At 46.6% G+C, this 15,822-nt stretch overlaps 1 protein-coding gene across 2 annotated transcripts in view; it reads left to right on the top strand.

Annotated features, from left to right (window-relative positions):
- The window catches only part of ZNRF3 (zinc and ring finger 3), a 145,366-nt gene that overhangs the window by 68,009 nt on the left and 61,535 nt on the right, over positions 1–15,822 (top strand). The window contains exon 1 of one of the 2 annotated variants that reach the window (XM_006080960.4): positions 1,667–1,735. The exons of the other annotated variant lie outside the window; for it this stretch is intronic. The gene's annotated coding sequence lies outside the window, so the exon portion shown is untranslated. Of the gene's footprint in view, positions 1–1,666; positions 1,736–15,822 lie in introns of those variants that run through there. 2 annotated transcript variants of the gene reach the window in all.

The raw sequence follows: 15,822 nt of genomic DNA, 5'->3' as shown, positions 1-15,822 counted from the left end.
GACTAACTCTGACCGTGGGGACTTGCAAACCAAAGTTCCAGTACATCTGAAGTACTAAAGATAGACAGCCAAATCAACACTGAGAGATTAATTTGTTCAGGGTTACATGAAAACAGAGCAATCCGATACTGGCTGTAAAATGCATGTTTAGAATTATCAGAGACGGAAGAAAGTACAGCTATAAGAAAACAGGAAACACAACAGGCAGAAAGGAAGTATTAATAGGTAGGTATGAAAAAAAAGTGCAAATGCCAGAAATGAAAAATAAGAACAAAATTTAAATCTTAATGAATGAAGCCCCATACTGGACAAACATACAGATAGGATTAGTGAATTGGAAGATATGCAGAATGCCGAAGAGGTGGAGTAAAAATGTTTCGATAGAGTAGTTGGGTCACATGTAGGGAAGACCTGAGCCTCAACCAGATCTGATAGGTGCCCTTGAGGAAGAGAGACAGACTAGTGGCAGACAAGTGCTATTCAGAGAGGAAGCCTGAGAATTTTCCAGAGGCAAAACAAGATACAAGTTTTCAGAATGAAACACACCCAGTGCTTTGCTTTAACAAGGTGAATTAAAATAAACCCACAAGTCCACACCTGGACATGTACAGTACAATAGCCCAATGTGGGCATAAAGCAAAAATCTCCCAAACTACCAAAAGAGAGAAGACTGCTAACCTGTGAAGGAGTGGCAGTTTTTGTTTGATTGGTTTTTGTTTTAAAAACTACGTTTTTATTTTACTTTATTTATTTATTTGGCTGCACAGTGTGGCATATGGAATCTTAGTTCTTCAAACCAAGCAGGGATCGAATTCACGTCCCCTGATTGGAAGCTGGCCCTCCAGGGAAGTCCAGTCCCAGGAGTGGCAGTTTTCAGGTGGTGCTTTTTTCTGCAGACATTCTACTCCGTCTCAAGCCTTGATCCTAAGTGCTAAGGCAGGAGGTTGCTGCTTAAGTCCTTAAGCAGCCACAGATTTTGTCTCGTTGAGCATTAAGGGGACCTGCGTCTGAGTAGCCACACTCTTGGTTTTGTTCAGTCACTCAGTCGTGTCCGACTCTTTGGGACCCCATGGACTGCACCACACCAGGCTTCCCCGTCCTTCACCATCTCCCGGAGCTTGCTCAAACTCATGTCCATTGAGTCGGTGATACCATCCAACCATCTCGTCCTCTGTCATCCCCTTCTCCTCCTGCCTTCAATCTTTCCCAGCATTAGGGTCTTTTCCAGTGACTCAGCTCCTCACATCAGGTGGCCAAAGTATTGGAGTTTCAGCTTCAGCATCAGTCCTTCCAATGAATATTCAGGACTGATTTCCTTTAGGATTGACTGATTTGATCTTGCAGTCTCAGGGACTCTCAAGCATCTTCTCCAACACCATAGTTCAAAAGCATCAATTCTTCAGCGCTCAGCCTTCTTTATGGTCCAACTCACACATCCATACATGACTACTGGAAAAAAAGCCATAGCTTTGACTAGATGGACCTTTGTTGGCAAAGTAATGTCTCTGCTTTTTAATATGCTGTCTAGGTTTGTCATAGCTTTTCTTCCAAGGAGCAAGCATCTTTTAATTTCATGGCTGCAGTCACCATCTGCAGGCCACCCCCTGCTACCCACCACATCCGAAGATGTACAAGCCGGGGTGTTTCTTGCCACGTTTTATAGATGCAGAAGCTCGAAGACCCGAGGGGCTGAATGACAATGACCTGTTCAAGGCCACGGCTGTAGGAGACCGAGGTGAGGCTGCTGCCCGGAGCCTGTGCTCTGTCCACCTTTCCTCAAGGTGGGAAATCGGATAAGCAGGCTTCCCGGGTGATCTGGAGTTGTTTGGTGCTAGAACCAAGCCAGGTTCTCTCAATGGGCTCCTGCATCGTGGGGAAGGTGATGGGAAGACAGGTGGGTTGTCCTCCTATGCTGACACATAGACTGAAGTCCTGCTGCACTCCTGCTTCTTTGGCCCCCTCCCAATTTAAAACATGACTTGTTTCTTTATTAACATGTTTCTGGACCTAGTTGGTACACTTATGATTTGCTATTGTGTGTTACTTTTTTCTTCAGGTTAGAAAAATTGATACAGATTGGTAGTTTTCTTCCTGCCTAGGTACTTTTTTGGTACCTGTTGAATTTCAGAGGTTTAATTTATTTTCACATTTTCCCCCATCATTTAGACAAGGACCTAGGAGCTTTGCAGAGGTAGGAATTAGGTTTTTACCAGTCAGAACATTGGGAGAAGTATCTGAAAGTAGACAGGAGACATACTAGGAAGATTACTGATTTATGGAGAGAGTGGACTGTGCTTGATATGGGGGTGCGGTGGGTAGATTTCTTATGTAACAAAGTCATCCGGTTTATGCTTTCTTTTTTTTTTTCTTTTCAATTGGCGTATAATTGTTGGTTTCTGCTGTACAGTGAAGTGAATCAGCTATATATGTATACATATATCCCCTCCCTCTCGGACCTCCCTCCGACCCCACCCATTATGCTTTCTCAAGAAATAAAGGGATTGAGATGTAAAACAGTATATCAGATAATGTGGCCACCGTCATGAATTTGGCTGCTTCTGTCTTAAATGGGTCTGGTGTTCAGCTGGATGATTGCATATTCCTGGATTTGGAACTTTGGTTTGTGGAGGCAGAGGGTCATGAAGCCTTCTTCACTGGGGAACCTATTTGCTTCTCCTCTGCCACCCCTCAGAGTGGATGATGCCTCACTTCTAGAGTCCTTTGTCACCCACATCCCTGTCGACCCTTCTCCTTTCTCTCACTGTTTGTTTAAACTCAAGGTCAACCAAATAACTACAGTATCAGGATAGGAACCATTCTTAGCACTTGAGTTGGAGGAAACATGTTCATTTTCTTTTCAGCACCAAGAAGGTAATATGAATGGGGTTGTATCCTCTACTGTGGCAGGGGAGTAAAGGCTACCTGGGTTTAAATCTCAGCTCTACCACTGACTTGGGCGTGACCTTGAACGAATCACTGAACCCTTCTGTCTCGATTTCCTTATCTAAAAAACGGGAATACTAAGAATACCTAACTCAAGGTTGCTAGGATCAAGTGAATTATTACCTGTAAAACTGGAAAACCGGTGCCCAGAACACAGCAAGCCCACGATAAGTGTTGGCAGCTGTTATAATCCACCACTCTGGAAGTTTAACGTGTTATCTCTGATCTTCACAACAAACTTATAATGTTAGTTGACCCAACTGAATAAAGACGCTTGAAGACAGAGGCCCACGTATAGACTTTTGTATCAGTTTTACACACACACAACATGGCCTTGCCTTTGCTTTGAAATACTGGTCTCCTGGGTTTGGTAGCCTTGAAATTAAACCCTGCAAAAACCGGTCCATGAGTCTGATACTCAGGAACAGAGTCCTTGAAGACTCCAGGAGCTTGTCCCCACGCCCCTCCCCAGCCTGGCCCAGGTCACTTCCCTCAGGTCCTAAATGTTGAAGGGTAAGGGTGGTAACATGAAGCAAGGGGTCTCAAAACCCCCAAATCCAGGGGACCTTCATTTAATTATTTGTTTTGTTTATTTTTGGCTATGCTGGGTCTTCTTTGCTGCAGGCGGGCTTCCTCTGGCTGTAGCTACTCTTTGTAGTGAGGTGGCTTCTCTCGTTGCCAAACACAGGCTCTAGGTATGCCAGCTCCGTAGTTGTGGCCCACGGGCTTACTGGCACATGGACTCTTCCCAGACCAGGGATCGAACCCGTGTCTCCTGCATTGGCAGGTGGATTCTTTTCCACTGAGCCACCAGGGAGATCCTAGAGGGCCTTTTAGACCATCCGTCTCTGGCATCAAATGCTGGGCGCCCTGCTGAAGGTTCAAGGTGCCCTGTTGTTGAGGAGCAGGGTTTAAGGACTGGAATTAACAAGGCTGGCCAGGCAGTGCTGACCCAGCCTAGGTCGTGACCTCCGTGGTGCACTCTTAGAGTGAGAACTTTAATAGCAGACGTAATAAAGCTTAGGTGTCATAATGAGGTGAGGAAAGGGCAGAGGGCTGTCCTAGCTTCTGCTAATAATGCCTGAGACCCAGTGGTGTCTACAGGGGGCCTGGAACAGAGCTCAGACACCATCTCATTAATCCTCCCCAAACCCCCACGGGGTGAGCAGGGGGCAGGCGTTCCCCTAGCTATTGGGCGCGAACAGAGCCCTCATGCCACTCGCCCAGGGTCGTCCAGGGTGGGAAAGCGCAGCGTATGATTTATTGCTTTTATTGTTGTGGTCTCCTCTCCTCCCTATCCTCCCACCCCTGTTATTAACAGACTAACACAGAACAGTTTTAATCAGGCGGTTTTCATCCAGTGTCCCTTTCTGAAGGCTCCAGTCTGGAAACTCACCAGTGCAATTCTAGAGAGGCGGGACGGGAAGGGGTGAACCCGGGGCCTGTGGGTGAAGCTAGTGAGTCCTCGAGGGCCCCAAGGCACCCGTCCCCTCCCTGCAGGCTCTTGCCCCCACCCCGTTCTGGATCCATCACTGGGGTCCTGCTTTCCTGTGACAGTTTCTCGCTTGAGTCCGTGGTCGGGCACAGGGAACGGGGGTGGTTGTGCTTCCGCCCCACTCTCCCGTTGTCCCTCTTCCTAGAGACCCCACCCTCTTAGACACTGTGCCTCGATACACACCCCTCACCCCCAGCCCCGGGATCCTAATTTGTCAATGGCTCCTGCTGTCTAACTCAGGAGATGCAGACCCTGTCCCTACTTTACGCCCGAGGAAATGACCTCCAGGACTGCATTCTCTTCAACAGGCCATACCATTGCTCTTAATTAGAGTCCTGCCCTATTTTTTTTCTCTTCTAACTTTCCCTTTATTTGCATAGCTCTTTCATCACAGCTTTGTCGAGATATAATTTACACACCACACAGTTCACTGTATAAAGGATAGGGTTCAGTGGTTCTTAGTATATTCGCAGAGCTGCAGAGTGTCACCACAATCCATATTAGAACATTCAAATCATATCAAAAAAGAAACCCTGTACCTTGTAGGTCCTACTTCCCCAGCCTCTCACTCCTCAACTCTCCAGCCTTACACAACCACAACTCTCTTTTCTGTATTTACAGAATTCCCTGTGCCGGACTTTCGTATGAATAGAGCAATATAAGATGTGGACTTTTGTGACTGGTCTCTTTGACTCGGCTTAATATTTTCAAGGTCTACCCGTGTTGTAGCATGTATCAGGATTCTGTTCCTTGGTAGAGCCAAGTGATATGCCCTTGTGTGAGTGTGCCATGCTTTGCTTACCCATTCACCTGCTGACGGGCATTTGGGTTGTTTCCACCTTTTTGGTGCAATAACGAATAATGTTACCATAAACTTCCAGGTGCAAGTGTTTGTGTGGATGTATGTTTTCATATCTGCTGGTTATGTAGCTAGGAGTGGAATTGCCAGGTCCGATGGTAACTGTTTGCAAAATTATTGTCCTGTCTTCACAGTTCCCAAAGCAGTGAATGGAGGTTCTAATTTTTCCACCTGGTAGGCAACACTTGTTATTTTCTTTCTGACTACAGGCATCTTAGAGGGCATGGGGGCTTCCCTAGTGGCTCAGACAGTAAAGAATCCACCTGAAATGCGGGAGACCTGGGTTTGAACCCTGGGTTGGGAAGATCTCCTGGAGAAGGAAACAGCTACCCACTCAGTATTCTTACCTGGAGAATCCTCATGGACAAAAGAGCCTGGTGGGCTACAGTCCATGGGGTGGCAAAGAGTCAGACAAGACTGAGTGACTAAGCACAGCCCAGCACCAAGGGTATGAAGTGGTAGCTCATTGTGGTTTTGATTTGCATTTCCTTGATGGCTAATGATGTTGAGCAACTTTTCATGTGCTTATTTGCATTTGCTTTTTCTTTTTTTTTTTTTGGAGAAATATCTATTTAGATCCCTTGCCCATTTTTTAATTAGATAATTTGTCCTTTCGTTACTGAGTGGTACGGATGTTCCCGCGTTTTAGTCCATTATCAGATATGTGATTTGTATGTGTTTTCTTCCATCCTGTGGGTTGTCTCTGCACACTCTTGAGGGTGTCCTTTCCATGTGTCACTAGTGCCGTTGATCTGTTTTTTCTCTGGTTGCTCGTGCTTCTGGTGTCAAGTGTGTTGCCCTACTGGCCACCTGCCGGGACACGGGCCCACTGCAGCCCTAACCTCAGGAATAGATGCACGTAGTCAGGATCAGCACCGCCCTCAGACGGGAAGCAAGCTCTGAGGTTGCATGGCTCTTCCCAGGTGGCCAGAAGTTAAGCGGCAGTGCCGGGAGCCACCCTGGCCAGCGGCTCACAGCCACGTCCAACACGTCAGGGCAGCACCACGGGGTCAGTGGAAAGGACACACTCTGCCCCCAGGCTGGACACCAGAGAGCCCGCTCCCAATACGGTGCTGAGTCCCTTGCGTCCAGAATGGTCACTTGGCACCTGTTGGCTCATTCCTCCCATCTTACTTTCTGCATTTTACTAATTAAGGAGACATTCTGAATGAAAATGAATTAGAATCATGACTGGGAGGTAATGTAATGAATCTACCTCCCCAAGGCCTGACTTTCTTTGCATTCAGAAAATGACTCAAAGTTACAGCAAGCCTGCGTTCTCTCCCTGGGTATTCCTTGTAAGAAACCCCTCAAATCTCAGGAGTTGTCTTTATTTTATAAAGAACCCCTGACTTGCCCTTTATTGTCATATTTGGGGTGAAGAAGTGTATTTTCTGGGGCTTTAGGTGGTGATAGTGGTAAAGAACCCGCCTGCCAATGCAGGAGACATAAGAGATAGGGCTCTGATCCCTGAGTCAAGAAGTTCCCCTGGAGGAGGGCAGGGCAACCACTCCAGTATTCTTGCCTGGAGAATCCCATGGACAGAGGAGCCTGGCAGGCTACAGTCCATGGGATCGCAAAGAGTCAGACGTGACTGAGCAGCTTAGCATGCTCACAGTGTATTTTCTAGGTGAAAGAATTTTTAGCTTTATTTTTGTTTCAAGCATTTTTGTCCATCTGTCTTGTGTGTTTCAGGGGAATGAACTCAAATCGCCGTGTAACTTGGTAAGGTGTTTCTGTGATCAGGTGGCCTCTCGAGCGAGCGAGTTCGGCGCGTCAGAATGACTGGAGCTCAGCTGCTGTCATCATTGGTTAGGATAGTGTTCATGGCTGATTCCTCGCTGTGTGCTGATGTATAATAATTTCCTCCTGTGTTTTCTTTGCTGAGCCCTTGCACGCAGCCTGTGCTGTTCGACCAGCACTTGCTCCCAGTGCCAGGCTGCATGTGGGGTCTTAGCTCCTGGACCAGGGATCAAACCCACACCCTCTGCATTGGCAAATGAAGTCTTAACCATTGGACCACCAGGGCAGTCCCAGCAATAGGTCTTAATTACCTTCTCTTGCGCAGTGCCAGTGTGCTGACCGGGTCAGCGCTCAGCAAACGTTGGTTTGGATGAATATAATACTGAAATCCACAAAAGGGAAGTCTCCAGCTATCCTTATACTCTAAACCCATCAGCTTTTAAAATTCGTTGTCTCCTTGCATTCTTTGCCCATCTGCAGATGGTATTTTTGAATAGGTGTTGCCTTATGAATACACTTTTCTTACGATTTCATACATGGTACTTTTTATACCCTGTTATCTTCATCATTATCTTCTTAGGGTTGTACAGTATCCCATAAATTAGGCATGTTGTTTGGTTTGATTATATACTCTTAGGGAAATCTTTTTTCTTTCTATGTTTTCATAGTTTGGAGGGGGACTACTTGAAGATTTTATCATGTAAAGTTGTTACTGTTCAGTCACTAAGTCATGTCTGACCCTTTGCGACCCCATAAACTGCAGCACACCAGGCTTCCTTGTCCTTCACTATCTCCCAGAGTTTGCTCAAATCATGTCCATTGAGTCAGTGATGCTATCCAACCATCTCATCCTCTGCCGCCCTCTTCTCCTCTTGCCCTCAATCTTTCCCAGCATCAGGGTCTTTTCCAATGAGTTGCCTCTTTGCATCAGGTGACCAAACTATTGGAGCTTCAGCTTCACCATCAGTCCTTCCAGTGAATATTCAGGGTTGATTTCCTTTAGGATTGTGTTTCTTCTTTTATTTAGTTAGTTTGTTTTTGATTTATTTGTTTTAGATTAATTCCTCAGTATTTTCTCTAAAAATGGAATTATGGGGGAAAGGAAGTCATAAGATCTCGGGTTTGTTGCATGTTGCTAGACAGATTCCACCCAAGTCCACATGTACCCAGCAGCCCTCCCCTGTGGTTAGCATTGGTTTACGTTGGTGATTTTACTGTGCATTAATCCACAGTAAGGCTGATGGTCTTTCAGTTTTCTTACTATAACCTATTGATGTCTATCCTATAACCATCATTTCATTCCTTTCTGCTGCTGATAACATGGAGACATTTTAAGAATATCTTGTTCTTTCTGCCTCCTTTTGTTATTCTCAAGCTTCCCTAAAGGGCTTCCCTTAACTCAAGTTGCCTCATCAATTCTCAGAATAGCTTACGGATAGCCAAACTGAGCTTTTCTATGCGTTGCTATACACCTGTTCCAACAGTTTATCGAGTGAGTCCTTTCTCCATTCTTATGTTGCCCTGGTTTACGTCATATTAAGACCTTATAACAACTTAAATGTGTTTTTGGAATTGCGTTTCCACTTGTTCCATTTTTCTAGTTTAAGACTGGCACCACGTAGTTTTGTTGATTTTGTGGTTTTATAGTGTTGTTTGTAAAACTGGGAGAATGAGAAGCCCACTTTGCTTTCCCCTCCACCATGTTTCTTCTTGATTTAGTAACTCTTTGGTGTGTACAGGCACCAAACCCTTACCTTCTTTATAGTAGGAACAATCAAGTGTCCTTTATTACATCTTGCAATTAAAATAAAACTGTGTCCGTGGGTTTCTGTGCGGAGCTCAGTTCTTGTCATCAGGTAGTGGTATGAGTCACTTTGAGTCATTTTTAGAACAGAACATTTTCAGATGGTTTTCTATAGGCTGTTGGATACTTTTTTCTTTTTTAGAAAATAAAATTTAACTTATGAAATATATCCTTACCTACTTGGAGTCAGAATTGGAAGTTCTAAGTGAAGGTCTATAAAGTCAGACCTGGGATAGACACAGGGCTATATCTAAGTTTCAACATAATCATCTGACCAAATTCAGTGCCTGGAGATGTTCAGGTGAAAAGGTGGATTTGAAATGCTTGCTGCTTTGCACAGCTTCCGACAGGCAGGTTCTCAGTGGTTCTTTGGTACCAAGAGGAAGCAAACAGGGTAGACGTAGTTCTTGGTTTTTCTCTAAAAAGTGATGCCCATGGCAGAAGACCATGTTCAGAAAACCAGAGTCCTCAGCAAAAGAAACACTGGTTTTAATCCTCAGACAATTCCCACTTCGAAGTTTCCAGCAAACAGCAGCAACAGCCAGCTCCTTTTCTGTATCTGTCTGTGGTACTTTCTGTTCCCATTGCTATGACAACCGGGGGAGAAAAACTGTGTTCGAGGCCCTCTGGATTCTAGCTCCAGAAGGAGGTTCAGGATGTTTGTTCAAAGAGCAAAAGAGAGCTGTTTCTTTGTACATAGAAGAGAAAAAAAAAAAAAAAAAAAAAATCCTTATGATTCAAGAGAGAAGCGGGTGGAGCTGTCCTTTTCCACTCTTTCACATAAATTATAAGTCTTGACCGCAGCCACCACACCTTTTAAGAAAAGGTCCAGGGCTGTGAAACCCTGTACCACACTGACACCCTACCCTAGTCGACGGGCGGCGAGAGGACAAAAGGAAGGAAGTTTCCCTTTTAAATCCCCAGGAATTTTTTGATGAGATAATATTACAGACCGAAATGTCTCTCCTCCTGTTCGTTCCGTGTTTGGCTCCAGTGTAACAGTAACCCACTTAGAAGCAGGCGGCCCTTTTGAAGTTATTTTAAACTTGCAGCCGAGTGTGGAGATATTGTAACCTTGGATAAGAGCTCCACCAGCCCCGGTTTCAGTTTTGCCCTTTCAGACGTGTGGAAAGCACCCTGGTATATCTCAAGGATTTTGTACTGAGAGCTTCTTAAAGAGCAGGTCTTGGTTTCAAAGCCTGGCTTGATGTCCTGTCCCCAAGGGAGCGTGGTTCTGTTTTCTTCAGTTATTTAACCTTGTCTGACATAGCCTTTCAGCTTTGAAGTTCCCTCTAGTCTTTGTCCATTAAGAAAACAGTGAAACCCTGATAGCCAACCCCATCAGGCTCCGAGAAATTTGAAGAAGGTCCATCTTCATATTTCAGCATGAAGCCAGACGCTTGATTCCTGGCACCGCCGGTGGCTGGGACTCTGCTCTACTCATTGTTAGCCATTTGGCCCTGAGCAGCTCCTTGTGGGGAAGTGCAGGTCGGTCGTTCGGCACCCCTCCTGGAGGTTATAGGATCTGTCTGTGTCTGGGAGAAAACCGGGGCCCCTTGTGTCTGCCACCTCTGCAACACCCAAGTCCTCGTCACACCCTGGTGCCACCCGGAAGTTATTTTGGGCTGTGGGGGTGGCGTGGGCTGCGGGTCCTCTCTACACCGTTCTCCCTGAGTCGTCCCCGAGCCATGTTCCCGCCATCGCCAACCCTGGGCCTGGGGGCTCCCGAGAGCCGTCCCAGACGGCCCTCCTCCAAGGCCACGGTCCTGTGCAGGTTGCCTGCGGGGTCTCTCTTTGGCCCAATGGAATACTTCCCTGCAGGACCCAGAGAAAAGGCTGGAGCGCCTAGAGGAAGGTGTTCTGTCCAGCAGTGCCTGCAAAGATCCTAGCCAAACTGAAGCACGTGTACGTTTATAACGGGCAAAGGGCACTTCATGGCTTTTAGTAAAAAGAGGCTTCCTCCAGGGCACCCGTTGCCATTCCCGATTGCTCTTCTCAGAGGGAACTGTTTTCAGTTATTTAGTGGTTTCTTCTCTTGTTCACCTCGAGGAATATTTCTAAGGTTCTGTCAGTTTCTAAATAGCGTGCTTATACTGCCTCATATTTTAGCCCATTTATACGTTTTTTGGCTTCCTCCTATGGAAGATGGACATTTTGTTCTCTTACCCGTCTCATCCCTTCCCCAGCCCCAACCTTTCCGCCTCTCCGCCCCCCGCATCGCCCCCCCCCCCCATATTTCCCATCTCTGCATTTTCCCAGTGTAGTCACATGATAATTAATGCCTAGATCGGGATTTACATTTTATGGCTGTCACTATTCCCAAGCAGGTCCTGCATGCCATGCCCTGCTGTGGTTTACAATTCTGGCGTTGACGTTTTGGTTTTTTTCCGGAGTTAATAATTGTCCCCTTTGCCTCCATTGCTTTAGTTTGCTGTATAATTATCACATTTCATTCTCCTGTTCGGAACTATAACACTCTGCCCAGTACTGCCAGAGCCCCTGGGTGATGGCCCAGGCTGCTGCTGTTCGCTTATCATCTGGTGCTCTCTGCAGTGCCCATCCTTCTGGCCCCATCTGGGCTGCTTGCCCGGCCGGCCATGGCATAGCTGTCATCCTGGGGTTTCCCTCTACTTTTCTTCTCTGTTGGGTTCCCTGTGCCCTTGATCCAATGCCTGCTTATTCCTCGCTTTATTCCTTCATCTTATCAGAGGTGACAGCAACTTCTGAGGTCAGACCAGGGTGGGAGAATTTGAAATTTATCCTCTATTCCTCATCCCCCTCCACCACCCTGATAAAGCCCTGTCGTGGGCCTGCCCCAGGGAAGGGAGGCGGCATTGTATTCCCTGCACTTCACTTCGAGAGTGCTGTCCGCCCCTGCCAGCCCGGCTGTGGTGACCAAGAAGGAGCAGCCTTTGCTCCTGTGCTGTTGCTAGGAAATCCTGAGGTCGCCAGTAAAGTCCTAGGAATGTGTTGGTGACTTGGGGATCAATGGCTGTAAGAGCCGCCTCTACTAAAGTTCATGCGGTCGTTTGCTGGAATTCTGACCTGTTTTGTCCTGCTCCCTCACCTAGGCAAACAGAGGCCCAAATGACTTCCAAGCAGAGCTGAGGCATGGTAGCAGTGGTCATTTATTGAGCGCCTTTTGGGTGCAAGGCTGTGGGTGGGGTGAAAGGGGCCCTCTGAGAAGACTTCTAGAAGCAGCTGCCCATCCATGAGGAGATGGTGAAAGAACTGTGGCAAGCACCGTGTAAAGCGTGTGGGAACACAGGGGTGCAAGCCGCTAGCTGTACTGGTGCATTTAAGAAAGCTCCATGGAAGGGCTGACCTTGAAACTAGTCTTGAAGGACAGAGGATTCTAGGCAGAAGTGTGACTTGCAAGCGAGCATGACCTGTCTAGAGAAAGTGAAGAAGGAGAGGACTTTCCCACTGCTGGAGCGTCTGCTGTGCAACTATGATGATGTGTTCTATCTCATTGACTCTTCACAGCACCCTGTTGAGGCAGATGCTGCTGTTCCCATTTTACAGATGAGAAAGTAGAGGTTTACAGAAATTGAGTCATCTGCCAAGGAGATGTGCCTCGTAAGAGGCAGGTTTTAACACATGGTTACATGATTCCAAAGCTCACATCCTCTCCACCCCCCAAACACCCCTCGGAACAAAATCAGGAGGAAAACAGCAAGAGGCACAACAACTTCTTTTTTAAAAAAAAAATTCTATAATTTATCTGCACCGGGTTTTAGTTGTGGCACTCAGGATCTTCAGTCTTTGTTGTGGCCTGTGGGATCTAGTTCCCTGACCAGGGATTCAGCCTGGGCCCCCTCTAGGGAGTGCAGAGTCGTAGCCACTGGACCACCTGGAAAGTCTCTAGACACAGCTTCTTAATGTCAAGCCTCACTATAGAGGACCAGCTGGGAATTTGCCTTCAGTTAACTTAAGCAAGAATGTTGACATCACAAAGTTATTCTGAGAGCGCAAGAGCAGAGTTACAACACAAGACAGATCTTCTGTTAAATCCTCACAGTTTAGGGTAGCTTGTGAATTATTGGCATTGTTCTTCTGTGGACCCGCCTAGGAGTTTTCCTGATCTTCTCTTCATTTCAGGCTGCCCTTCCCCTCTTTAAATATTCTGTCTCCAGTGAGTTTTTGTCAAGCTCTGTTCTAGGTTTCTGAGTCTATTTGTTTTTTTTTTTTATTTATGCTTTCATTAGCTTTGGGTTGGCCAGAAAGTTGGTTTGGGTTTTCCCATAAGATGTTACAGACCCCATAGTGTGGAGCCCTTGGAAAAAGAGGACCCCAGGGTGTGAATGTTTGGAGACCTAGGGCGGCAGGCACTTCTGGAAGCTGATGTTGTCATCAGGGCTGAGTTGAGAAAGACCCAACTGGACAGTATCTGGCAGGTGGATGGAAGAGACCAGTTACACCTGAGACATGGCTGAGATTGCGTTCTCAAGCCAGGCAGTTCAGGCCTCTGGAGATACAAACTAGAGTAAGGAACTCTAAGGAATTCTGCAGAGAAAGAACTCCGGAGAGGAGCTTGGAAGTCAGTGGAGACAGCGAGGTCGGTTTTGGATGCACTGAGATGCGATCTTGGGGGCCCTTTCACCCTCCCCGGGGAAAACAAACCACCCACACCAACCCATGACACCTGCCGGCGCTTTACAGAAATTCCTTTTGGTTTTTAAGTCTTTGATCCCTGTTCAGAAGTCAACACCCTTGACAGGGCTGACACTTTGAGCTGCTCACAGTCACCCCAGCGATGGTCTGAAAGGGAGTCTGGGGGTTGGAGGGGGAGGAGGAGGGTGTGGCTGCTGAGAAGGGGAGGGCCCGCTGGTGGGGCGCAGGACAGGGCTCCAGGGGGACCTCAGTGTGTGGGAGGCGTGTGCAGTGGGGGTTTCTGCGAGCTCAGGGCACCCCCTTGCTGCCCCTCCCATGCCTGCGTGTCCTGCTCCATAGCTCGAGCCTCTGCCCAGTCTGCCAAAGGGCCCCAGTTTTTCCTCCTGCTCCTGCTGCTCTGGTTTCCTGGTACCACCCTCCCAGGCCCCCTCTTCCTCCCTCTGTCCCTCCATCTCCTCCCCGTCAAAGCCCTCGCTGTTGGCATCAGGCGTGTCAGCGTCAGGCTTGAGTCACGTCTACTTTAAGTTCGTTTCTTCTTCACTCATGTACCTGTGCTGTCCCTGACCCAGCATCTCTCAGGATGTGCCCCATGAGAAAGTGTGAGCATCGTAAGCGCAGCATGGGCTGACCGTCAAAGGGTAAGGAACGCTGGTTTCAGCAACAGTTAAAACCCTTTTTTTAAACCTCAGGCCACTGCAGAGCTTTAATGTCCAGATGTAGATCTTGAATTCGCCTGCCCCGTTGCTCCGCCTTCCTGCTTGTGCGGAACTGTCAGTCATGGGGCGGGGCTAGGACTCTGAGGACAGGGTCTCCTGAGGGACACAGGGCTGGCTGAGACTCCGGAGGAGTGGAGATCACTGTTGTCTTACACTGGATCTCCGCGTTGACTGAGGACAGTAGTTTCTGAGTAAACTCTTGGGACATTAAATATATATATATATATTTTTTTTAACATTTATTTAATTATTTGGCTGCACCAGGTCTTAGTTGTGGCATGCAGGATCTAGTTCCCTGACCAGGGGTTGACCCTGGGCCCCCGCACCGCGAGCTCAGAGTCTTAGCCACTGGACCACCAGGGAAGTCCCCCCAAAAGCTTTTTTATTTCAGTAAAATTGACATCAAATTTACCATTTAAGCCATTTTAAAGTATACAATTCAAAGTCCCTCTGAATGTTCATAAATACCAAAATTCCTTCTCTGAGAAGAAAATTAGATAGGAATTTGGCATGTATCCTTTCTAAAAAAATTTTTTTTGAGAATTTATATTCATAAATATATCAGTAAAAAATACGTTTAAAATTTTGTGTGTGTCAAGCTGTATATACTTCTCAATTTCATTTTGTATGTCACTGGGATTTGATGTGTCTGTACTAGTCTATAGATCAGCCTCATTTCTTTAAACTGCTTTGTAAGATTCAAAATCTGAATAAAGCACAACTTACGAATCCTCTTTAAAAAAAAATAAAGTGTACAGTTCAGAGGTGTTTAGTCCATTCACAATGTTCACATATCAATTACTATCATCTGACGCCAAAACATCTTTATCCATAAAATGAGTGGGGGATTAGGAGGTTTTAGTTTCCTATTTGCTGCTGTAACAAATTACATCACCGAATGGGTTAAAGCAACACAGACTTACTCTCGCATATTTCTGGAGGTCAGAAGTGAAAAAAATGGGTTGGCGGGGCTACATTCGCTCTGGAGGCTTGTGAGAGAATCCTTTTCCTTGTCTTTTCTAGCTTCTGGAAGCCAACCACCTGCTTTCCTTGGCTCTTGGCTCCCACCTCCATCTTCAAAGCAAATCACTCCAACCTCTGCTTCCCTGGTCATGTCTCCCCTATTTGCATGATTTCCCCTTTTCCTTGTAAGGACCCTTGTGATTACATTGGGCTTACCCAGGTAATCCAGGACATCAAAGTTCATCACATCTCTAAGTCTCTTGTGTCTTTTAAGATAACATATTCCCAGGTTCTGTAGATTAGGACATTGATCTATTCTGGCTAACAGGGTGGGTTCTTCACACCAGGAACCTAAAGACATATTTCTTCCTGTTATTTAAAGAGCTTAGCACCGTGATACACCCCTTAACATTGTGGTAGGTTAGGTTTATCTTTGAGGACCTTCTCTTCTTGGATGGTTATCAGGGATTCTTCCGTCTGATACCAGACTCAACACTGAACTGTGAGTGTAAACGGCAGCATCATTCTGTGTTCAGGCTTCCACCGACGTCACTTTTCCTGGTAAAAATTTGACCAGCTCTTCTACCTATCTCTGATTTTGGGCTTTGCCAAATTTTGGAGAAAACCTCAAAAAAATGTCACCCGTCTCCCGGTAACCAGGAGTGGCCTTTAAACGGCCTGTTAA

Source organism: Bubalus bubalis, chromosome 17, assembly GCF_019923935.1.
Source record: "Bubalus bubalis isolate 160015118507 breed Murrah chromosome 17, NDDB_SH_1, whole genome shotgun sequence".
Lineage (NCBI taxonomy): Eukaryota > Metazoa > Chordata > Mammalia > Artiodactyla > Bovidae > Bubalus > Bubalus bubalis.
This window is presented reverse-complemented; position numbering and strand designations above follow the sequence as displayed.